Source organism: Neophocaena asiaeorientalis, unplaced genomic scaffold (genome assembly GCF_003031525.2).
Source record: "Neophocaena asiaeorientalis asiaeorientalis breed wild unplaced genomic scaffold, Neophocaena_asiaeorientalis_V1.1 scaffold5, whole genome shotgun sequence".
Taxonomy (NCBI): Eukaryota; Metazoa; Chordata; class Mammalia; order Artiodactyla; family Phocoenidae; genus Neophocaena; species Neophocaena asiaeorientalis.
This window is the reverse complement of record NW_020174698.1, coordinates 10888249-10914588: the sequence shown is the minus strand read 5'-3', so window position 1 is coordinate 10914588 and position 26340 is coordinate 10888249. Positions and strand designations below refer to the sequence as shown.

Genomic DNA, 26340 nt, shown 5'->3' with positions numbered 1-26340 from the left:
GTCCTATCACTTATTGGGCTTTTGGTTTTAAAAGGTGCAGGGAGTGCTTTGCATTTGGTCTAGCAGAATGTCCTGCCAGTCCTTGCAGCCTTTAATGTTCAGAGGTCCACGTTGTATAACTCTGGACTAGCTGCCATCTTTATCTTTCAAGCAGTGTATGATCAACCTGTGTTCAACTTGATTCCCTCTTGCATTTTGTCTGTCTGCAATGGGTTTGTTTGTTTGGTTTTAATTGTTTGGTTCCAGAGACACCATGTAGAAAATCACTGACCAAAAAATATGAAAACATCTTTTGAATAGGTGTCCATAGTTGTTATTTTACTGATTGTCAGAATCAGTTTATCAAAGAAGTTGAGCTATTTCCTGCTACCTACGTTTTTGCAATTTGCCGTTCTTAGTCTTTCCTCATTTTATGCTCAACAGTTTGCTTATGTCATTACTTAAAACAAATAGGAACTCCCACCCTCCCCTTCTCACAGATGGCGAAGGTCTCACTGGTCCACCAGTAAATTCTGAGAGGAAGTTAGGATTATTTCATAACTCTATTCAGTTCTTGTCCTTATGGTTTTGCATTGTTTTGAATGATTGTCCTTTGCTTCCTCAATTAATTCTTATTTTATTACACTCTCTTACTCCTAATTCTTGTTTTTGTAACAGTATTCTCTTTGGGTGTCAGTTCCACTTCCTCTACCTTTAATGGGAAAGGCCCTGGGTTCATGGCTTAACTGTACAGTGGCTGTTTTATTTTGACTGTGGTTGTCCTTTTCTTTGTTTATAGTAAGGGTACACTGATAAGGTAATTACTTAAACAAAGATTTGCTTTGTTGATTTTATGCTGAGTAACTGAGTTCCCCCTCTCTCCTATATGAACCATCATTTGTTTATTTCAGAGTCCTGAAGTGTTTCCTCTAATTACATTCTATTATTCATCATAGAACCAGTAATATTTCAGTTGGAGGTAATAAAATATCGATTTTTTAAAGTATTTATGAGAAAACCTCAAGTATTTATCTTTAAAATAGATTTGTTCCATGTGTGGGTTGTGTAAATTTTAGAAGAATATAAACCTTATGCATTTGTATCATGACAGGTTTTTCAGTTTTCTTGCCATGTAACACGGCTGGATAAAAGTGATTTAAAGACCAGTAGTGTTTACTAAATTTAAAATATTTTCAAATTAGGTAGTGTGAGCAGTCAGATACCGGGTAGCATCTAGGAGTACTTTGTTTATAAAGCAATTTGAGAAAAATTTAAGTAGTTAGAAATGTTGGACTTTATAGTTTATGTTTAGAACATTCATTACGTTTGTAATACTTCATTTAAATTGTTTGCAAAGAATTTAGCTCTTTTTTTTCCCTCTGTATTAATCTTCTTGTCAAGAACAACTCATTTCAAAGTCAGTTCATTATTTTTCCTCTATAAATGTGAATGGGATTTAATTTTGTATCCCAACACTTTAACATATTTTCTTGGAAGTACCTATTTTATTTTATTTTTTTTTTAAACAATTAATTTATGTTTTTAAAATTTTTATTTATTTATTTTTGGCTGCATTGGGTCTTCGTTGCTGTGGCAGGCTTTCTCTAGTTGTGAATAATGGGGACTACTCTTTGTTGTGGTGCGCGGGTTTCTCACTGCGGTGGCTTCTCTTGTTGTGGAGCACAGGCTCTAGGCGTGCGGGCTTGAGTAGTTGTGGCGCACGAGCTTAGTTGCTCTGCGGCATGTGGGATCTTCACGGGCCAGAGATCGAAACTGTGTCCCCTGCATTGGCAGGTGGGTTCTTAACCACTGTACCACCAGGGAGGTCCCAGAAGTATCGATTTTATTAAAAAATAAAACCTAGTTCATGAGGTGATATAAGATATTTTTTCAATGTTTATCTCACTTTATAGATACTTTGATATTTTCTATAGCAAAAAATGTGGTTGATATTTCAAAAATTCCATAGTCAAAACCCTATCCCCAACCACCAAAATATATATATATATATTCCTGCATTGTGTTTTGTATAAATAACACATTTCACATAATAATTTATAACTATTGCCATCTTGTAGACTATTTATCATTAAAAATCTATTTATATATGATGCTATGGTAGATTCTACCTGAAGACAAAAAATTGTTTTACCTACATACCAACTCTCTCAAGACTTTAAAAATTTCTATATGGTATGCAAACACTTGTTTACCAGGTCACCTTGGGTATACCATTGATAAATTTGTAAAGAGAAAGTGTCAAAAGTTGATGACTTTATAGTATGTGAAAGTTATTTACTCAGTTTCTGGTAAGAAGAATGAAAATGGGTTTGTATTACTCAAATGTTTTCTTTGAATAAGATTGAAGAACTGTAAAGGGAAGTCATTCATCCTTCCTTGGCTTGCAGGTTTGTTGTCTGGTGAGAAAAGGGAAGAAACAGATATAACTGTCAGAGTGGAAGGGCCACTTTAGAGAGTACTTTGTTTTAAAGGAAAAGAAAAGCTTTCTATGTATTTTCTGTTCAACATCACTTCAGCATCCCTTTTTCCAAATAGGGGTTCTTAACTTGGTAGTCATAATAGTTCATGGATTATCTTCAGAAGGGTTATAAATGCCCTGAGATCCTATGCAAAATCCATTTTCTCTTGTGATTAGGTTAATAACATTTACTGGTTTTTAGACCATTACCCAAAAAAGGTTTAGAGCTACTAACTTTGAAAGATTTTCACGTCTTGGGAGCTAAAGACAAATTCTGGTGTTCGTATTTATGATAACCAAGATATGGGCTAGATGTGAATATGTGGAATATTCAGTCTATTTGGTGTACAGAGGAAGGCACAATAAGTAGAAGATTGAGGTAGTGGATGGAATATGAGCAGAACAAGTGTAAATTTAGAGACTGACTGGTGGTTTAATGGATTTATGTCCTAACCTCTCACTACTGGAAAGAACCTTAGAGGTCATCTGATTCGAGGTAGATATCTATGTATCAAAGCTACCTTCTTTTCGGTCATACACTTATGTGAACAGAGATGACCAGTAAAAAATACTAACCCTCACTTTTGTGTGTGTGGGGGGTGAACATAATAGTGACCTTTCACCCCTAGTAAACCGATTAATTAATCTCCTGCAGTGCTTTGTGGACCTATTTCAAATGTAGTGCTTCTTACTGGACCAGTAAAAAGGAAGTCTGGAGTTAGAATATTTGAGTTTCAATCTTTGCTATATTATAAGCCTATGACTATTGGAAAAGTCAATTAATGGGATGATGTATGTGAAACCTTTACACATTGTAAAATGTTTATATTATGAAGCTCATATGAGCTTGATAAATAAAGGCAGACTGGGAGAATACAAAAATAAGACCAGTAAAAAGGAGATTGTAGTCCCATTTACATCATTTACATTAATTTTTAAAATCCTAACTAAATGCTAGCAAATAAAATCCCGCAAATGCATTTTTAAAAACCACAATTACATCATGATCAATTATCTCAGGAATGCAAAATGCTTTATTTAACATTGAGAGATCTATTTCATATTATTTATCACATTAATAGATTGAAGGAGAGAAACCATACAATAATTTCAATAGGTGAGGAAAATACATTCATTAAAATTAAAAGTAAGAAGTTTCCATCTAAGTGAAAAATCTGAGGGAGGAAAATGATACTATAAATTAGGGTTAAAGTCAATTCACATCCTGCAAATATCATTTTCTAAAATATACAAGTCATAGGGCTTCCCTGGTGTTGAGAGTCTGCCTGCCGATGCAGGGGACATGGGTTCGTGCCTGGGTCCGGGAAGATCCCACATGCCACGAAGTGGCTAGGCCTGTGAGGCATGGCCGCTGAGCCTGCGCATCCAGAGCCTGTGCTCTGCAACGGGAGAGGCCACAACAGTGAGAGGCCCGTGTACCGCAAAAAATAAAATAAAATAAAATAAAATAAAATAAAATATACAAGTCATAAAGAATTATTATCCTTTATACAGAAGAACTCTTAGAAATCAATAAGAAAAAGACTAGTTACTCATTGGAAAATGCAAAGTTTAATGACATAAAGGACCAGTAAATGTATACAAAAAAGTTCATACTCATTATTAAGATGCATTACAATTTATACTAATGAGGAAAACACAAATTAGCAACAACAAAACAAGATAACATTTTGGTCTTAAAAATGGCAAGATCAGAAAGTCTGATGCAAACCAAGTGCTGGTTAGGATATGGGGCAAAGGGACGTTTAGACACTGCTTGTCCCCAAAAACCTCTTGCACATATGTGAGAGGTATGTACAAGGTATGTATTGCAACATTATTTATAATAGTTGAAAAATTGGAAGCAAATTTCTATCATTAGGAAATGGATGAGTGAATTCTAGTATATTCATAAGTACACTATTCAACTGCACTTAAACTTGATCAACTAAATCTCTCTATATATATTAACATAAATATAGATACTGAAAATGCAATATTAAGTAAAAACCAACCAAATTTCAGAATTCAAGCAGTTTCAATGCAATGAAATTTTAAAAAACATATAAAGTCATGATATGTTGTTCAAAGATATGTTTTTAGTGTAGTATTAAAAAATAAACATAAGCCAGATTTATAAGAGTGCATAATTCTGCAGCAGGAGAGAAGAATGGTAAGTACTTTTTATCTGTAATGTTCTATCTTTTTGTATAAAAAAATAGGAAGCAGAATGATAAAATGTTAGCATTTGTTAATAATGGGTGTTGTGAAAACATGTATGTTACATTAATATACTTTTAAAATCTGGTTGATATTTTTTATTTTTGAAGTTCATTTTAAACACTCAGGAATATGAATACTATAATTTCCAAGATTTCTTCTACCTCTAGTATTCTGTAATCATTGTCCTCTTATGGCATCCCTGGTGACAGGTAATATAGGTTTATTTTGTAAGTAAACTAGCACTTTTCTTTTATTGTGATAATTTGTTTTTTAACATCAATATTAGAGTATAATTGCTTTACATTGTTGTGTTAGTTACTGCTGTATAACAAAGTGAATCAACTATACACATACATATATCCCCTCCCTCTTGCATCTACCTCTCACCCTCCCTATCCCACCCCTCTAGGTGGTCACAAAGCAGCCTGCTGACCTCCCTGTGCAATGAAGCTACTTCCCACTAGTTACCTATTTTACATTTGGTAGTGTATATATGTCAGTGCTACTCTCTCACTTCATCCCAACTTACCCTTCCCCCTCCCCATGTCCTCAAGTGCATTCTCTGCGTCTGCGTCTTTATTCCTGTCCTGCCCCTAGGTTCATCAGAATCATTTTTTTCTTTATAGTCCATATATGTGTGTTAGCATAAGGTATTTGTTTTTCTCTTTCTGACTTACTTCACTCTGTATGACAGTCTCTAGGTCCATCCACCTCACTACAAATAACTCAATTTTGTTTCTCTTTATGGCTGAGTAATATTCCATTGTATATATATGCCACATCTTCTTTATCCATTCATTTGTCGATGGACACGGAGGTTGCTTCCATGTCCTGGCTATTGTAAATAGTGCTGTAATGAACATTGTGGTACATGACTCTTTTTGAATTATGGTTTTCTCAGGGTATATGCCCAGTACAGGGATTGCTGGGTCATATGGTAGTTCTGTTTTTAGTTTTTTAAGGAACCTCATACTGTTCTCCATAGTGGCTGTATCAAATTACATTCCCACCAACAGTGCAAGAGGGTTCCCTTTTCTCCACACCCTCCCCAGCATTTATTGTTTGTAGATTTTTTTTTGATGGCCATTCTGATGGTGTGAGGTGATACCTCATTGTAGTTTTGATTGGCATTTCTCTAATGATTAGTGATGTTGAGCATCCTTTCAAGTGTTTGTTGGCAATCTGTATATCTTCTTTGGAGAAATATCTATTTAGGTCTTCTGCCCATTTTTGGATTGGGTTGTTTTTTTTTTTTGATATAGAGCTGCATGAGCTGCTGGTATATTTTGGAGATTAATCCTTTGGCAGTTGCTTCGTTTGCAAATATCTTCTCCCATTCTGAGAGGTGTCTTTTCATCTTGTTTATGGTTTCCTTTGCTGTGTTCTAGTAGTTTTCTGGTAGCATCTTTAGGATTCTCTATGTATAGTATCATGTCATCTGCAAACAGTGACAGCATTGCTTTTCCTTTTCCAATTTGGATTCCTGTTATTTCTTTTTCTTCTCTAATGGCTGTGGCTAAAACTTCCAAAACTATGTTGAATAATAGTGGTGAGAGTGGGCATCCTTGTCTTGTACCTGATTTTAGAGGGAATGACTTCAGTTTTTCACTATTGAGAATGTTGTTCGCTGTTGGTTTGTCATACGCGGCCTTGATTATGTTGAGGTAAGTTCCCTCTATGCCTATTTTCTGGAGAGTTTTTATCATAAATGGGTGTTGAATTTTGTCGAAAGCTTTTTCTGCATCTACTGAGATGATCATGTGGTTTTTATCCTTCAGTTTGTTAATATGGTGTATCACATTGATTGATTTGCGAATACTGAAGAATCCTTGCATTCCTGGGATAAACCCCACTTGATCATTGTGTATGATCCTTTTAATGTGCTGTTGGATTTTGTTTGCTAGTATTTTGTTGAGGATTTTTGCATCTGTATTCATCAGTGACATTGGCCTATAGTTTCCTTTTTTTGTGACATCTTTGTCTGGTTTTGGTATCAGGGTTATGGTAGCCTTGTAGAATGAGTTTGGGAGTGTTCCTCCCTCTGCTATATTTTGGAAGATTCTGAGAAGGATAGGTGTTAGCTCTTCTCTAAATGTTTGATAGAATTCACCTGTGAATCCATCTGGTCCTGGGCTTTTGTTTGTTGCAAGATTTTTGATTACAGTTTCAATTTCAGTGCTTGTGATTGGTTTGTTTATATTTTCTATTCCTTCCTGGTTCAGTTTCAGAGGGTTGTGCTTTTCTAAGAATTTGTCCATTTCTTCCAGGTTGTCCATTTTATTGGCATATGGTTGCTTGTAGTAATCTCTCATGATCCTTTGTATTTCTGCAGGGTCAGTTGTTACTTCTGCTTTTTCATTTCTAATTCTGTTGATTTGAGTCTTCTCCCTTTTATCCTTCAGTTTGTTAATATGGTGTATCACATTGATTGATTTGCGAATACTGAAGAATCCTTGCATTCCTGGGATAAACCCCACTTGATCATTGTGTATGATCCTTTTAATGTGCTGTTGGATTTTGTTTGCTAGTATTTTGTTGAGGATTTTTGCATCTGTATTCATCAGTGACATTGGCCTATAGTTTCCTTTTTTTGTGACATCTTTGTCTGGTTTTGGTATCAGGGTTATGGTAGCCTTGTAGAATGAGTTTGGGAGTGTTCCTCCCTCTGCTATATTTTGGAAGATTCTGAGAAGGATAGGTGTTAGCTCTTCTCTAAATGTTTGATAGAATTCACCTGTGAATCCATCTGGTCCTGGGCTTTTGTTTGTTGCAAGATTTTTGATTACAGTTTCAATTTCAGTGCTTGTGATTGGTTTGTTTATATTTTCTATTCCTTCCTGGTTCAGTTTCAGAGGGTTGTGCTTTTCTAAGAATTTGTCCATTTCTTCCAGGTTGTCCATTTTATTGGCATATGGTTGCTTGTAGTAATCTCTCATGATCCTTTGTATTTCTGCAGGGTCAGTTGTTACTTCTGCTTTTTCATTTCTAATTCTGTTGATTTGAGTCTTCTCCCTTTTTTTCTTGATGAGTCTGACTAGTGGTTTATCAATTTTGTTTATCTTCTGAAAGAACCAGCTTTTAGTTTTATTGATCTTTATTATCATTTCCTTCATTTCTTTTTCACTTATTTCTGATCTGATCTTTCCTTTTGCTAACTTGTGGGTTTTTATTGTTTTTCTTTCTCTAATTGCTTTAAGTGTAAGGTTAGGTTGTTTATTTGAGATTTTTCTTGTTCCTTGAGATAGGATTGTATTGCTATAAACTTCCCTCTTAGAACTGCTTTTGCTGCATCCCAGAGGTATTGAGTCGTCGTGTTTTCATTTGTTTCTAGGTATTTTTTGATTTCCTCTTTGATTTCTTCAGTGATCTCTTGGTTATTTAGTAGCATATTGTTTAACCTCCATGTGTTTGTATTTTTTACAGTTTTTTTCCTGTAATTGATGTCTACTCTCATAGCGTTGTGGTCAGAAAGATACTTGATACTATTTCAGTTTTTTAAATTTACCAAGGCTTGATTTGTGACCCAGGATATGATCTATTCTGGAGAATGTTCCATGAGCACTTGAGAAGACAGTGTATTCTGTTGTTTTTGGATGGAATGTCCTATAAAAATCAATTAAGTCCATCTAGTTTAACATATCATTTAAAGCTTGTGCTTCCTTTTTTATTTTCATTTTGGATGATCTGTCCATTGGTAAAAGTAGGGTGTTAATGTCCCCTACTATGATTGTGTTACTGTCAGTTTCCCCTTTTATGGCTGTTAGCATTTGCCTTACGTATTGAGGTGCTCCTGTATTGGGTGCATAAATATTTACAATTGTTATATCTTCTTCTTGGATTGATCCTTAGATCATAATGTAGTGTCCTTCTTTGTCTCTTGTAATAGACTTTATTTTAAAGTCTATTTTGTCTGATATGAGAATTGCTACTCCAGCTTTCTTTTGATATCCATGTGCATGGAATATCTTTTTCCATCCCCTCACTTTCAGTCTGTATGTGTCCCTAGGTCTGAAGTGGGTCTCTTGTGGACAGCATATATGCGGGTCTTGTTTTCATAGCCATTCAGCCCGTCTCTGTCTTTTGGCTGGAGCATTTAATCCATTTACTAGCATTGATGCATAGCATGTTAGCATTGAGATGGACATCTTGGGAGAGCTCTCACCGATTGATACTATGTGAGGCCGGGAGGTCTCTGGCAGTCAAATGTCCTGAACTCAGCTCTCCCTCCTCAGAGGCTCAGGCCTGACACCAGGCTGGAGCACCAAGACCCTGTCAGCCACACGGCTGCTAGCATTGGAGGGTATCCTGCAGAGGTGGCGGGTGCCTGTGGCTCACTGCAGGGACCAAACTAGCACTTTTTTAGTAGATAGCACACATCTACAAAATACAGTGTAGGGTATCACCATAGAGATAATTGGGTTTAAACTCACCCTCTTGGGTCTCTTGCCCTACCACTGTCGACTATGCATTTGCAAAAGCTCTGGAGACCTCTCTGATAGAAGTTATGGATGATAGTCCATAATTATTCACCATGTTTTTAATGAAAACTGTATCTTCCACTCTTCTCTGCTTTCAGTTCTTTCATTTTTTAAATGAATTCTAGATAGGTTACAAAAGTAGAAATAATCATCTCCATTAAAGGAGCGTAATTCTCAATTTCTCGTCTAAGTGGAAGTACACATCTGTCTTCACTGCCAAGTTGACATTATTCTTGATCTTAAACTATCTCTTTTTATAAAGCTAAAGATCACTACTTCTATAAATGCCTTACCTTCTTTCTGGGTATTGCCATGTTGGCATATTTTTTTCACATTTAGAAAGATACATTTTTGTGGTTAGCAGAAAAGGGGGACAGCCATCAGACCACAAACTTTCTTTGATATTATTTTCAACTACTGATCTCACATATCCTTCGAATTTTACAAAGATATTGTATGCATGGCTTCCACCATTGATTTCTTCCCCCGGTTGTCTTTGACCTTTGCTGTAATCTGTTTTGATTATTGTAAGTCCTACCTTCATGCTAGGTCATTGTACCTAATCATTTCTAATAGATTTTTTTAAAGGCTGAATTAAATCTCTCCAGTGGTATAAGAACTCCCCTGTTTTGCTTTCTCAAAACGATTTTCCAACATCTGTATCTTCTTTCTTCCATATCATTAGTTGACAAATATTTTCAGTAAAGGGCTACGTAGTAAATATTTTAGGTTTTGCAGGCCAAGAGACAAATTCAAGAATATTATGTAAGAACTTCCAAGAGAATAAAACAAATTTCCACATATTTTTATTGACAAACTTAAAAATAAAAATAATAGAGGATTTTTTATATGTAATACAGATCTACTAATAAGAATAGAATTTTTGGGGCTTCCCTGGTGGCGCAATGGTTGAGAGGCTGCCTGCCGATGCACGTGCCCCAGTCCGGGAAGATCCCCCATGCAGCGAAGCGGCTAGGCCCGTGAGCCATGGCCGCTGAGCCTGCGCGTCCAGAGCCTGTGCTCCGCAACGGGAGAGGCCACAACAGTGAGAGGCCCGCGTACTGCAAAAAAAAAAAAAAAAAAGAATAGAATTTTTCTTTTGGGATAACAGTTTGCTTAATTGGGGTTCAAAGTTAGTGTCCCCTATCATCAGTATTAATTGCAAATAAGTCTTCTGTCAATGTTGCTCTGTCTTGAGATTTTACATATTTCATCTTTAAAATGTCTTTTCACACAGATAGGCATTGTCAAACACTGTTCTTATTTATCTTTGGAAGTCCTTTATAGGATTTAGTAGATTTTTCTCTTTATTTGCATTTGGAATGTCATTACGTTGCAAATTGATTACTTCCAATCAAAGGTTGGGTGGAAGCTCCTTGATGCACAATTAAATGGATTTTTAAAAACATTTTTACTGAAATGTACTTCACATATCATACAGTTCACCTATTTAAAGTGTATAATTAAATGTTATTTAGTATATTCACAGGGTTGTAAAACCATTACTACTATCTAATTTTAGAACATTTTAGTTCTCTCTTAAAGAAATCCCACACCCATTAGCAGTCACTCCCTGCCCCCTCGACATCCCTCCCAGTTCTAAGAAACCATTAATCTACTTTCTGCCTGTATAGATTTGCTTATTCTGGATATTTCATGTAAATAGAATCATACAATATGTGGTCCTTTGTGACTGAAATGAATTTTGAAATATGAAATTTCTTTTGCATTGCAATCAGGGTCCAAAAAAAATGCTGACTGAATTGTAGTTTGAGCTCAGAAAGAATATCAGCTTCAAATTTGTGTGGGAATGGATATTTTACTTCTAGTTTTAATTTTTAACAGCACAGGAAATTTATAGAGCAGCTTGACATTGCTTGTGATTCAAATGGTAGTTGTCAAAATGATTTTACTGTAGTATAACTCTTGAATACAAGTGCTGTCTTGTCTGTGATCTTAGGTTGAATTCATTAATAAACATAAGGTTTTCAGCAAAATCTAATTTCCAAAGGTTGGTTAAAGGTGGTTCTTGTCATTCAGAAAAATTTCAAACTGATCTGAGCTAAAAAAATTGCAATTAAATTTTACCACTACTAGCCCATCACACTACTGTGTACTGTGTGGTAAGGTAACTTCTATTCCTGACAAAATGCACAGAGCTAATCATAATTCACTTCATGAAAGCAAATTAATTCCACTGTTAACACTACTCGTTCAATAACATGATAGATTTGAATATTTTTCGTAAAGTACCTGTTAATGAATAAAACAGTGAGTAATCCTAACCTTTAAACACATTAAATTTTCACTAGCTTTGTTAATTTGACAAACTAAACCTTTTTCTATTCTACATATATTTTTACCACAAATCCATTGTAATATATCTTAACATATTCCACTTCAGGTTATACTGAATTTACGTTTTCTCAACGTCTTTAAAAATATTCTTGCCTGTCGTTTATTTCATGCAGACTATTCATACGAGGCTACTTTGCCTATCACTTCAAATAGCATTGACTCCTCAAAAAATAACAGCAATTAATTAGTATCTGTACATTTATTGACATGTAAAGAGCTAAGGAAAATGACTTGAAATCATTTGCCTTGTTTTTAAATTAATTGACTATTGATGTTGCTTCCAATTTCTTCAACTCTTTGGAGCAGTGTTCTTACCAAAAGGCTTAGTCTTAAATAAGCTTATTCTCTCTAGAAACATATCTTTGGCAACTGCAGTATAATGTAATTTAATTAATATGCAATTGGTAAACAGCTTTCTTTGCTTGTCTAACAAATATGCCATTTGCAAAATTAAGTTTTGTTGCAGCCTCATTTTACTTTTTACATTTGTGAAGAAATTCTGCTGTAATGGGATATTCTGTTTTAAATCTTCTAATTTGACTGACTATTGCTTTCCTATGAGTTGGGAGTATTGTGATAAGTGTATAGGCTGGTAATGTTGACATATACTGTATTCTTTTAGCATAGCTATCATGTTACTACATAACAAAATGCTTTGCCATCTAATTCAATAGCAAAATAATCCACACTGCACTGTGCCTTCAAAGCATGACATTCCAAGTTCATTTTATCTCCTTTTGCGTTCGTAATAAGAAAATAAAGTGCACGGTATGGCGATATATATGACACTTGAAATACTGTTAAGTTATAACAGTAACTATCATTGTGATTCATCGAGCTCTGTGCAACAGTGGGAATCAATGAAAATGTCACATATAATCCCTTATCACAACAACTCAACTCAGCCATAATGAGCAAAAGCAGTCATACACAATGCGTAAATGATGAGCATGACTGTGTTCCAATAAAGCTTTATTTGTAGACAATGAAATTTGAATTTGAAGTGATTTTCTTACTTCATGAAATATTATTCTTCTTTGGATTTTTCTTTTCAAACATTTAGAAATGTAGAAATCACTCAGCTCATGGGCTGTAAAAATAGTCAATGGGCCAGATTTGGCCCACGTGTCAAATAGTTTGCTGAGCACTGTCCCACATCATTGATTTTTCCCTTTCCTGGATCTTTCTCATCAGCATACAAACTCTCTGTTATTGCTCTTTTCTTTAAAAACAACAACAAAATAAATACAAAAACCCTCATATGGCCCCATTTTCCATTGTAGCTAGCATTCCTTTCCTCCACTCTCCTTACAGTCCAGTTCTTTGCAAAAGTTGTCTATATTCCCCATTTCTTATTTCCTTTCTTTTCATTGTCTCTTGAACACACTTCAGTCAAGCTTTCCCTCTACCTCTTCATTATAACTGCTCTTGTAAAGGTCACCATTGGCCTTGATGTTGCTTAATCTAACGGTAATCTTTTCACTCTCACATTACTTAATTTCTTAACAGTATTTGACATAATCGATCACTCCCTTTTGAAACACTTTCTTCACTTCAAGGACACCATAGTCTCTTGATTTTTTTCCTTTCTACTCTGGATATTTCTTGTATGATTCTTTCTTAATTCCTCCTTTTTTGAGTTACTTCTTTTGTTTTAACTCTCAACGGCCTTGGTCCTCTTCTCTTCTCTGTTTATCTTCACTGCTCTTGTCATCTTATTCAATTTCTAGCAAATAGTCTCTACATACCATGGATTCTCTAATTTATATCACCTGCTCTGGCTGTTCCATTGAAATCCAGACTGGTTTATCCTTCTAAGTAATACTTCTCTACTTGGATGTATAATAGGCATGTCAAATACTCCACTCTTTATATTTCCCTCTAAATGTGTTCCACCCATAGTTTTTCCCATCTCAGTTGATGGCCATTCCATTTTTCCAGTTGTTTAGACAAAAACTTTGGAAACAACTTTGACTTTCTCTTTCTATCATACTACATTCTTAATTTTCATGCACTATTGTTAGTTCTACCTTTAAAATATATCCAGAATCCAGCCATTTCTCATCATTTCTCCTGATACTGCTGTGAACCAAGCCACTATCATTTCTGACCAGGAATCCAGCAATAAAAGCCTAACTATTCCTCCTGCTTCTGCCCTGGAGCCTTTGTGGAATGATCTCAAGAATGAAGCCAGAGAGATCGTTTTAAAAACTGTGATCTGACACATTACTCTTCTATAGTGGCTCCTCAGAATAAACGTTAAAAGACTTATAGTGGCCTGAAGCCCCTGCATAATAACCCATGACCCTCTCCTCCCTGCTGTTTCCTCTCTGATCCATCTCCCATTACTTCTGCCATGGCTCACTCAGATCCAGCTTCCGGAGACTCTTTACCGTTTCTCATTCACATCAGGCCCTTACTCACATTGTGACCTTTGCAGTAGCTTCTTACTCTCTCTGGGTGCATTCTTCCTCCTGATATTTACATGTTTAACTCCTGTCTGCTTCCAGGCTGTGCTCCAATGTCAGCTTCTCCTGGTGGCCTCCTCTGTGCAAGCACCTCATGAAATGCTACCAGCTCTCATCCCTGCACCACCATTCTTCATCCTTTCTTTTCTCCTCTATTTCCCATAGCCTTATTATCTTCTAATAATGTTACATTTTATTTATTGTATTTATTTTATTGTCTTTCTCTCCCTGCAAGTTTGTAAGCCATGAGGACAAGGATTTTGTTCCATTTGTTCATTAATGAAGCCTGAGTGCTTGACACATAGTAGGAACTCAGCAGATATTTGTTTTAAATACAGTCCTGAATATGATTTTGTAAATCATTTTTCTGGATCAAGTTTGTAAGAAGTTAGAGCTGGAAGGGATTTTATACTATCGGTACTTTCTAGATTTGTACTAATAGCTACATGGAACTATTTAAATATAAATTGAAAATTAAATAAAATTGAAGATTCAGTTCCTCAGTCTCAATAGCAACATTTCAAGTGCTCGTGTGACCAGTGGCTACTGTGTTTGACAGCCCAGGGATAGAACATTTCCATCATCACAGAAGGTTCACGGAAAGCTCTATTGGACAGCACAGCTCAGAGTCAGGTGGGTTCCTCCAAGGCCACACAGGTTGTTAATCCAGAGTTGAGATGGAACTCAGGGGACTCAAATGATTTATGAAAACTATAAAACAATGCTTTCAAGGCCCAGGGCATCTTGTTAACATTGCAGATTCTGATTCATTAGGTCTGGGATGGGGCTCAAGTTCTGCATTTCTACCAAACTGCAAGGGAACGCCAGTGCTGCTGGTGTGGGACATCACATATTCAGTAGTAAGGCTAGAGAGTACCCTCTACATGTGAAGAAATACTTCCTTTTAATATTATTTTAGTAGAACACTTATTATTATCACAAAGGTGTACTTTTGTAATTAGGATGTTTCCTAAATAAAACGAGCTGGTATCTTAAATACTGGTCTCACAGACAGTTACATATATTAAAATGTGTTCCCTATTCTCAGATGAAAGCTTCATAAGTAATACATAGTCAAGCAGGAACAAGCAAGAAACTGAGAAGCTGTAGAATATTCATTTTAGGAATGTACTTGCCATAGGATGCTTTGTGCTGCTTTGTATTTCTAATGGTGTGTAGATGTAAAGTAATGGCCAGTTTGCTGATTCCTAGAGCAAAATAATGAACGTTTAGAATAGTAGGAGGAGAGAAGAATTTTCTTGTTGAAATTGGCATGTTTTTTGTTTTTGTTCAGAATTTGTATTTGGTTTTAGGAAGTTGGAAATTAACTTTTGAATGATAAAACACTGGGGATTTCTATTCCAAGTCTTTGTAAATTATTCAGCAGGATATTATTCTTTGTTATAATATAATTTGTTGTCAAATTCTAACTTTAAAGCAATTGGAAGTTTATTAATCTTATCCTTACTTGCTAAACGACCAGCCATCACTTACCTAAAACAATTTGTTTCCTTGATGATGTCATAATTAGAGATCAGAAAAAGACACTGCTGTGAAGCCTCTTAAATTCTCCAATTTAACAGAATATTTGTCCATTTTACAGGCTGAGAAACCAATGTCATTGACTCTGCCTGCACTAGGATTATTCACAAATTTATAGAATATCATGGAATAATAAATATTATGTAACAGTGAACTTCAAAATGAAAAGTGTACATGCTATCATATGAACTTTCTTTGGCTCTGTACTGCTAGTTATTCCTAAAGCTGACTTAACATCAGAAATGTATGAGGCACCTATTAAAAATAGATTCCTGAGTCCAGCCCTAAGAAATTCTGATTCACTAATTCTGGGATGGTCCCAGGAATCCGAATTTTTAACAAGAGGCTTGGGTTTTCTGATTAAATGAATTAATATAAATAGAATGCTTAGAACAATAACTGGCAGGTAGTAAGCACTAATACATATTAGCTCTTCTTCTCTCCCACCTTTCTATTGTTATTATTAAAACTATTATCCTTAGCCCATCTTGACCACCGTTTGCTTAGCTCTCCTTTTTTTTTGATGAAAAGGCTAAGGAAATAGAGAATAAGATTATTCCCTAATTGCACAAATATTCACTGAGTGCTTTCTAGATACTACACGTACTATTCCAGGTCCTGGGGATGCAAAGCAAACATACCATGTTTTTAAGTCAAGGAATTACAGACTAGACAGGCATATAAGTAAAAGCCCTTGTCTTGCAGTGTAGTAGTTGCTACATTAGAGGTGGGTGCAGGTGCTGGGACAGCACACAGGAGGGATAGGTAGGCTATTTGTTAGGAAGGGTTTTATTAAGAACCCAGTCAGGCTTCAGGTGAGATCTGAAGGTAAGAAGGAATTAGCCAGATGTGGAAGGGGCTACTGAAGAGTTTCCAGGCCTGAGAGAACCACGACTGCAAAAACAGCTCTTCCATTGAATCGAAGTGACTTTAGTAGAAGCAGAAGACACAATTGATCCGTGAGGAGGACTCAGTCACAAAGCGCTGCATCTGTAATCAAGGGCAGGGAATTTGGGCCTTTATCCTGCAGGCAGTGAGGAGTCATTGAAGCAACAGTGTTTTACATTTTAGAAAATGAATTGCTCTCCTTGAATGTAAAGGTTGGAGAAGGGGAGGGGATCATCACGGGAGGAGGAGGAAAAAGTGAGGCTAGAAGAAATGGTAATTTTTAAGTGTTAGCCTAGAGAAAAAAGTATGTAAGGGATATGTGTGTGTTATAAATATGTGTATGCATCTTTTTATTATGGAAAAATTCAAACATAAAATAATGGACAGAGTAGTGTAATCCCCTCCTGCCCATCACGGAACTACCAATAGTGACCTGTGACCAATTTTGTTCCATCTTTATTCTCATTAATTTCCCTTCTCTTTATTATTTTGAAGCAAATTCCTGACATAATTTCGTCTTCTAATACCTCAGTATGTATCTCTATAAAGACTTTCTTTTAAACATAACCAGAATATATTCTTGCACCTAAACAATTAACAATAATTTCTTAATATCACCATGTATCTAGTCAGTGTTAAAATTTCCAGTTGCCTCATAAGTGCCATAGTTCACAAGCTTGTAAGTGAAATAACCAAGATTACCCAGACTTCTGACTTCAAACCTCCCTCAGTTGCAATTGCTGCTTCCAATTTGGAGAAAGAAGATAGTTACTAGCATGACTTTAAGTAGGTAACAAACATTTCTACAACCAACTTTTTGAATGTATTTTGAAACTAATGCATCCTGAGCTGCCCTGTGTTTCCTTCAGTGCTCACAGTGCTACAGTAGGCAGTTGTGTGGCGTTATATTTCTAAGTATGCTTTCATCTTTTTAGGAGTAAGAATTATACTTGAAAATTTACATCTTCTACTTGACTCTGAATTTTATAGCTCTGTGGCTGACTATTGACAGCCTCAGGGATTTGGAGCTCACTGTCCGAGAGAGCACTGAGATAGTCAAGGATATAGTACAAGAATTTCTGATGGTATAGGTGTATAAAATATCATTTGTAAATCCCGGCTGCTAGTGTTATGCAAAACCGTGATGCTAGGTACTCAAATATTACCTATGGAAAACTTATATATCCATTAAGAAAGAATTGAAACAAGATTACTGCTAATTCTTGATGGTATTTAGAACCCTGAATAGGGAGATGTTTGGGACTTGTTATTTATACCTTTATCTTCTTGACACAATTTTTTAAGTTAATATTGTTTTATTGCCTCGTGATACCCATCCAAAACATTCCTGTGCTCTTTCCTTGAGAGATAATTAATATCTCAGATTTTATTGAATCATTTATTAATATATTTTCACCACAAATATATGTATCCCTAAACAGTATTGATTATTTTTGCCTAATTTCACCTTTATATAAATGAAAACATATGTTGTATATTCTTTTCTTTTAAAGGGAGGTTGCAATTTTTAATTAATTTATTTTTTTATTATTTATTTATGGCTGTGTTGGGTCTTCGTTTCTGTGTGAGGGCTTTCTCCAGTTGCGGCAAGCGGGGGCCACTCTTCATCGCGGTGCGCGGGCCTCTCACTATCGCGGCCTCTCTTGTTGCGGAGCACAGGCTCCAGACACGCAGGCTCAGTAGTTGTGGCTCACGGGCCCAGTTGCTCCAAGGCATGTGGGATCCTCCCAGACCAGGGCTCGAACCCGTGTCCCCTGCATTGGCAGGCAGACTCTCAACCACTGCGCTGCCAGGGAAGCCCCTGTTGTATATTCTTTTATGCCATGCTTTTTAAATTCAAAGTTAAATTCCTGAGATTCATCCATATTGAAGTGCATGACAGCAATTTGCTCATTCTTATTGCTGTTTTGTAGTTCATTGTATGAATAAACCCCAATTTACTCAGACATTATACTATTGATAAACATTTGAATTGTTTCTGATGTTGTTGTTTACTGTTTCTATTACAACACACAGATACTGGAATTTCTCCAGGGTTTATATCCAGGAAGGTATGATGCTTCATAAGAATGTGCACCTTTAGCTTGGCTTCGTATTGCCAAATTGTTTTCCAAAGTCATTGTGCCAGTTTATACTTGATCTCACAACTGATGAAAGTCCTTGTTGCTCCATAACCTCAAGAGCACTTTGTAGTACTTTAAGTGTTTGACCAATCTGGTGGGTATGAAAAAAAATCTCGTAATTTAATGTGTGCATGAGGTTGAACATTTTTTTTTTTTACATTATGGTTCATTCATGTTTTCTTTGAAGTGCCTTTTCAGGTCTAGCACATTTTTTCTCTTTGTCTCTTGGGTTACTTGTCTCTTCCTTATTGATTCATGGGAGTTATAGTTTTATACTCACAGTACTAATCCTTTGTTAGTTATGAGTGTTGCCAATATCTTTCCCCAGTTCATGGTTTTCCTTTTGTTATTTTTATGATGTTCTTTTCATGAAGAGTTTTAAATCTCTTTAATCCATTGCAATCTGAGTTCTGCCCCCACCATTCTACTGATACAGCTGTCTTGAAAGTAAGATCTGTAATCAGGGGTAGACCTAGGTTTTTGGACTCTGAAGCTTATGCCATGTGGGTGTAGTCTTTAAGACGAAGAACCATAAATTGTGGATATAAAATTAGGTGCAAAAGAAAATGGTTAGAAAAATCAAAACAAATTACAAATTTAGAAAGCTGAAAAACACTACAAAGGCACACAATTTTAAAATATAATATGGTGTTAACTGCTTCATACATCTGTAATATGTTTTTAGTATTGATAGTTTGGATGCGTGAAACATGTCTCTCATACCAACTTGCCTGTAGCACTCCTACAAATTTGTGTCCTATAGACAAAGGCATGCTGATAAATTCTATGTCATATTTCTATAAAAAAAAGTATGATGTGTCTTTAATTGTTAAACTGATTGAAGAGAACTTCTGTTTTGACCTAAGCATAGCGAATAAAATCCCTGTTTAAATGCTTTGTGTTTGATGATGAGAAGGAGTTTTCCACAGATAAATGTCTGCCTCCCTACATTTCAAACCTGTTTTCTCTTGCATGGCATGCGTATTTCCCACCCTGAGCTCTGTAGGACATGACGCTGTGTGATACAATCCTTGTACCTTATGTCATGATCCAGGTGAGTCATTTCAGGAGGAAGTAAGACATTCCTGGAAGTTGTTCCTACCCTGGGGCCCTACCAATTAGTTAACTATACTCAAAAGTGACAGTAAATCTCATTGACATATCCCCCCAAACTCTCACTTCTTATATCACCAGCTCAAATTCTCAGATCTGAAAAATGTTCACTCATGGCTGCAATAACAATAGCTGACCCAGTGATGGGGAGAGGTCAGAGTGGAAGGAGAAAGTGGTGTTAACCAGTTGCAGTTGAAATATCTTATTTCTGCAAAAACGTGACCCTGTGAGTACATTCCTAGGACCTTGAAGGGAGCCAGTGCACATGAGAAACCCTGACATTGTTTTCAAGGTAATGCTCTGCCTTCTATCTGTTCACCCTCTACAGCCCTGAACACTGCTCTCCCTGCTGTCTTTCCATTCTCTCTACCTTTAGCTTTATTGCTGTCTCGCCCTTGATGGCGTCTCTGGACCCTGTCTTCTCAGTTAGGGTATTTCTCCATGATCTGCCTTCACACTTGTTTTCCACCCTGTATGTACTCCTTTGACCTCATTGTTCCCATCCCTTCAGCTGCCCTTATGCAGGAGTGACTCCAGAATTTCTGTGTTTAACCCTGATCTCTCTTACAGGCTCCAGAGTCCCTTTTCTGATTGTGAGCTGGGGGCATCTCCTAAGAGACATTGCTTCTGACATACCTCAAATTAAATATTTCCAAAAAGAAAGTTTTTATGTTTTCTCCAGAACATTCACCACTTCATCTTCCTATGTTCCTTTCTCAGTTACTGTTATCTCTATCCTCCTAGTTGCTTAGCCTCAAATCTTGGTCATCTCTGACTATTACCTCATTTTTTCGCACGTCACTTTCCCCTTTGCACCTTTGTTATCCCACTCTGTGGATGACACCTTATGTGTCACTTACATCTGCCTTTTCTTCCTCAGTCTGAAACAGGGGAAAGGAGCTGAGGAAAAGAACTGCCATGGGGTATAGACAAGGGGGAGTGAAGACTCATGTGACTGGAGGTTTCCTAAATGCTAATGTAAATCCATAAGCTTACCTAAATCTTCAGTTTGCCCAACATCTCAAAATTCTAAATTCTCTAAATACCATTTTCCATACATATTATGTTTATATTGGTCATAGCCCTTATCAAATTTATAGTAATTATTTGTCAACATAAGATTATAAGCGCCTATGAGATTATAAACTTGTAGTTGACAAGGAATCTATATTCTCATTTTGGTGAAGAACAATGCCTTGCATATAGTAGGCACTAAATAAGTAGGTGTTGAATTGAGTCCTTCAAAAGTGCTTTTTGCTGCCACTTTTTGTTTTCAAGTGTAAACATGTCTTCTTACACCTTTACCTATGGTCTAGAACCTGCAGTTGGTGTATAGCAGAATTTGACATCAAACACGCCTTCCGGTTTCAGGGTGACTTGGATCCTCTGATGAATGAACAAGGAGAAACCACAGCGCATAGGACAATGAGGGCAAGCAGGGCCTGCTGGCTCCTATTAGCTCTGGTTCTGAGTCTCCTAGTCGAGTCCTGAGAGTGGTTGGTCTTGGGATATTTTATTTTAAATTTCCTCTTGTAGAAACGCCATTCCATTTTTAGCCTGCTCGTGATATCAGTGGCTAACCGCAGGTGCACAGAGAAGTTGGTGCTTGGAGCTGGCAGGGATTCATTGCTTCCTCAGCTGACAGGCCCAGCAGAGCTCTTCTTCGGTTTCACTGGATGCTTTCTGCCTTGTGAATACCTATAAGTGTATCTCTTCTTTCATCTCTGCCATTTCTCTTAGAAAAATAGCAAATACAAACTTTTTTTTTTTCTCCCAAGGTTTAAAATTGTAGTTCACACTCACTGATATGTTTGTGGTGTTATGGAAAAAGCACTGTACTTAGCCAAAGCCGAAAGTACAACTGCAGGCAGGCCAGGTAAGCCAACTGTGCCGCATTTGCCACATCTTGAAAATGTTGAGATAAGCCCTGCAGGGCCGCTCTGAGGATCAGATGAAATGATAAAGACTGCTTAGGAAAGTATGCAGCAGTACTTCTTAAAATTGAGAAATACTCAGACCACCTTTAAAGGAGAAAATTGTCATGGACTCCCTGCTGTTGACTTAACATTATAATATACATAAACACGCAGTTATACTTTCCACATGCTTTATACGTATTCCCCTCATGCAGTTCTACAGCTATAAAACAGAAACAAATTTTAACATAGGTCCCAACACAGTTACACAACCAGTAACTTGACTACAAATTTACAAGATCAGTTTAATGCAATGAATATTTTTTTTTTCCTGAAACTAAATCAGTGTAGATGAATGTTATCCTTGTTAGTCTGCCATTGGTCATGTGATGACTCAATTCTCTCAAGCCTTTCTCCATTCAGACTACTGAGAAACCCTGGTTATATAATGGGGTTTCATCATTTAATATTTACTTTCTACATTAACATCTCTGTTCCTTTCCCTTTAGCCCTTGGCAATTGGTAGTACAAAACCTTGCCATGTTGTACCATTATCTTGATCTTAAAGCAGTGTTTTAATTTATTTAAGAATCTAGAAGCTAGACATATTCTATTAAATGGTGTAAGACATGGATAATCACTCAAAAAGGAGTTTTGTCTTTAAAACCGGGTTTTAAAAAAACTCTGAGTATAGTGATGATCACTGTGTATTGGATTCCAGTTTCAGAAACACTAACACATAATGTTATAATATATGAGGTGTTATATATAACACATAATGTATAAATGCAAGGGGTGGGTATTAGAGGTATCAGACAACAGTTACAATTTGTTCGCTGTCATTTTATATGAATGTAAATGCTGTAAAGAAAACCTTTTCTTATTTTTTGAAAAGCACAACTATTGATTCTTTTACCCTTAAATATTATTCTGTCTTGATTTCCTAAGAAAATTTTGGTCCTCATGTTAATCAAATATTCTAGGAAAACCTGGTGCATTTCAGATTTGTATTCATTAGAGAAATAGACACTCTAGAATATATTTTTATCTAAGTATATTGACTGAAGTATGGGAGTATCTGCATGTTTTAAAGGGAATGGAAATAATTTTGTGACCCAATACATTTTGAGGAAGTTTTTCATATTCTAGTTTGAATCAGGCTTTGTAGTCCAGCAACGTGCTCCACTAATGGGAAGAGAGAGTCCTGAACGGATTACTATGTAAAAAGATTTTCTAAAAATAGGGTAAACTTAAACGGTAACATGCTTTTGCTAAGCATTTTTTGTTCTTCCTTTTACTTTTAATGTTATAAGGCGTTTCATATGTATAAAAGTATGATGTATGAGAACTATACTTCAGTTACACATAATTTAAAAATTCCAAAAAGACCTTGGAATATAGAGTCTCACATTTTCAATCATCAACTCAGAGATTACCTTTTACTTATTGATTTGGCATTTTGCAGAATATTAATTTTTAAATTGTCCTTTGGTTTCCTTATTAATTAATATGCACCTACTGCTTATTTATGAGCTCTTTCTCATGAGGAAAATAAAGGCAAAAGTATTCTGAAGATTAGAGTTCTGTTAGGGAATGCTGAGTCTAGTATTGATGTGAAATTTTAAATACATTTTCTAGTATTCTCACTGTGTTTTTTTCTTGTTATTGGTCTTCCTGTATGTTTATTCTTCTACTGTACTCCATTCTTGCTACCATTTATTTTTAGAGGCTATGCCTTTGAGGTCAGCAATAAATAGAACTGTGCTTTTAAGCTTGTTGGACTTAATTTAAGAACTATAGAATGAAGGATCTAGTGACAGCTGAGGTACACAGAATCCCATATTAATGTTACCACCTGTTAGTATCTTATGATAAAGATGTACTAATACATTTTCAACTAGTAATTAAATATGACAATAAAAATAAATTGAAATAAGTTAGTTTCTTCCTAATTATAAGTACACTTTCTTAGTGTTAAAATGTGCAGTTAAAAATTGAATCACAGTCATTAAATTTAGGGATTATTTACTTACTAGTCCAGAATTCACACACTTGTCTTGGTTTTCTCCTTTAATTTTACAATTTTGAATGAAGCATAGGATTTCTTCCTTGTGTGATAGGAATACATTGTAACGGAATCCTCCATGCATCACTGCATGGATTCCTTATTATTTGTGCTGAGAGAGGGAAACGAAGTGATTATCTTTTAATCCTCAGTGGTGTGATTCAAAGCAACGATAAGTGAAAAAATGCACAGCAGCTGAAGAACAAATGTTACTGCCATCAATTATCTCTGACAGATGAGGGAGTATTCTGAAGCCGACCTCTAGAATTCCCGTGTTTCCAGCTAGGCAGGGCATACTAAAATGATTTGTGCAGGTATATTTTAAGTGCTTTTGTATTCTAAATATGTAATAGGATCTTTAATGACAAGTTTTTATAAACTCCAAACTTCTAAGACAAGTTTTTATAAACTCCAAACTTCTAAGGGTTGAATTATTTTGGTATGGTCAGAGAGTAAAATACTGAAAAGAATAACAATCCTTACAGTGGCCTACTTTGATTATCCCAATTGGAACATCTTTGTCTAGTTGTTAGCTTCTAAATGAAGTGTCTTTCTATCTGGTCTGTCACTATTGAGTGTGAGGAAGCTTGCTTGGCTGCTGAGGAATTTAGCTGCCACTTTCCAGGCACTGCAACAATGTGCTCATTTGTGGATTAAGTAATCGATGACCTTAAGTCTTCTAATCCTCCTCTTCACTGGAGGTGATGAGGTTTCTAACTGGCCCAGGTCGCTTTGAATTACTGTCCTACTTTTGCCTCCATCTCAATATTTAAATGCTCTCCTGGCCACTCCTCACCTCCCTATGGGACTTAGAAGAATTGCTTGCTTCTCTGTGCTTTGTTTTGGTTGCATTTCCTCATTTACTTCCAATCTGGATCCCTTCCCTGACTTTCATCCCTAAAGTTATTATTTCTTTTGACCCTGTTATTGACTCCTACCTACTGCTGCCCCCTATTTTCCTTTGTTGCTTTCTGTTGTCATTTTAACCCTGGCCCTACGCTTTCCTGTTGGCAGTCTCCCTCCTCTTCTCTACTTTCTGCCAGTGTCCATGTGACTTTTGTGTTGGCTTATGAGGCTTCATATCCCTCATTATAGTAGAATCTTCCCTATTATGTTATTTTGTAACTAAGTACTTTGATGTATATTGTAGAATCTATTTTGTTCTATTATATGTAGAGGAGTTTTGAGGACTCTGTTGGTCAGAAGAGGCTACTCGTTATATTGTTATAGTTCTAGAGTCATGGTATAAGGCAGATATGTCAGATGAATAAGAGCAACCAGTATGCCATAGAGTCTGGGAACCTTACTGTAGGATAAGGAGAAAGTGAAAAAAATTGGTCGTATATTGGAAAGAGTGATTTAGTAACAGCGGTGGCCAAAGACTGAGTGGCCTGCCTTACTAGTGAGCTTCCTGTCATTTTATACACACACACACACATATGCACATGTGGTTAGACAGGTAAAGGTGGCTGAGAATCAGATATATGGGTAGGGTAGGTGATGTTTAAAGTCTTGACTTGCAGTGTTGAGATCATATGATTTAGCAATTAGCATTGGTGTTTAGTCTAGAATGAATTGAGTGGAATGAAACAGATTTCTCATTTTTCATCATTTCCTCTTATTTTAATATTTTTCTGTATTTGTTACCAAAATGTGGCATACATAGCTGTGATTGGCAATCCAGGATTTATTCTCTTAAACTAAAATACATTGTTACATATGATAGGTGTGTATTCAAGGCGGGGTCAGTAAGAAGCAGAATGGAGAGCCTACATGTTTCGACAGCAACTGTTAAGAAGAGGGAGTAAGCATCGTAGTGGCAAACAGGACTGGCTCCGGATTAAGGCAGATATGGGGTAAACTCCCAGCACTGCTGCTTGTGGACTTGTGACCTTGGAAAAGGTATTTAACTTCCCCAAGTCTCCTGGTCCTCATGTTATAATGGAGATACAGTAGCTAGTACATAATGAACACTCGAGGATTGGTAGACAGCAACGTCATCATCATCGTTATGAAAGGTAATTGTAGTAAAGGAAAAGCTAAATGTTTATTGAGTGTTTGTGAGTAGCTGTCGTCAGATCTCACACTGTGCCCCTTCACTTATGCTGTCCTTTTAGTCCTGAAATCTCCTTGTGAGGTAAATGGTTTGGGAGGAAGAAATTGAGGTTCAGTCAGAGAAGTTAGGGAAGGCCTGTGATGGGAACTTAGAACTAACTGATCCCAACATCTATGTTTAGTTTCATTGTCCAGCAGCCAAATGACATCAAGCCCTGCAAAACTCTGCACGTGAAATGCATGTTTTAAAATTGCTTCTGATCTTTTTTCTTTAATGGTGAATTAAAATTTTTTTCTTTAGAATTCAGCAATCAAATAAGGTTACCTTTCTCAGAGGTAGTTTTAGAAAAAATCCAGTAGGAAAGTTTTAGAGAAATGTATAAATAAGATCTAAAACCAATTATTAAAAGAAACAAGATATACCAATGATAGTATTTCTCTTTTGACTTACGGTCTGCATCCTATCTTAACCCTGTTACTAAAGTCCAGTTGTGTGCCTAAGAGTGGGAGGCTGCTGGTGTAGGAATGGCTGTCATCACACTGCAATTCTAGCCTGCGTCCTAGCCTTTTCCTCTGCCTTCACCCTCAAACCACACCCACCAGCATCCAGATAGGATAGTTTTCCTGTGGCT

General features: G+C 36.3%; 1 protein-coding gene across 1 annotated transcript in view; it reads left to right on the top strand.

Annotated features, from left to right (window-relative positions):
* The window catches only part of RNF217 (ring finger protein 217), a 193937-nt gene that overhangs the window by 87889 nt on the left and 79708 nt on the right, over positions 1-26340 (top strand).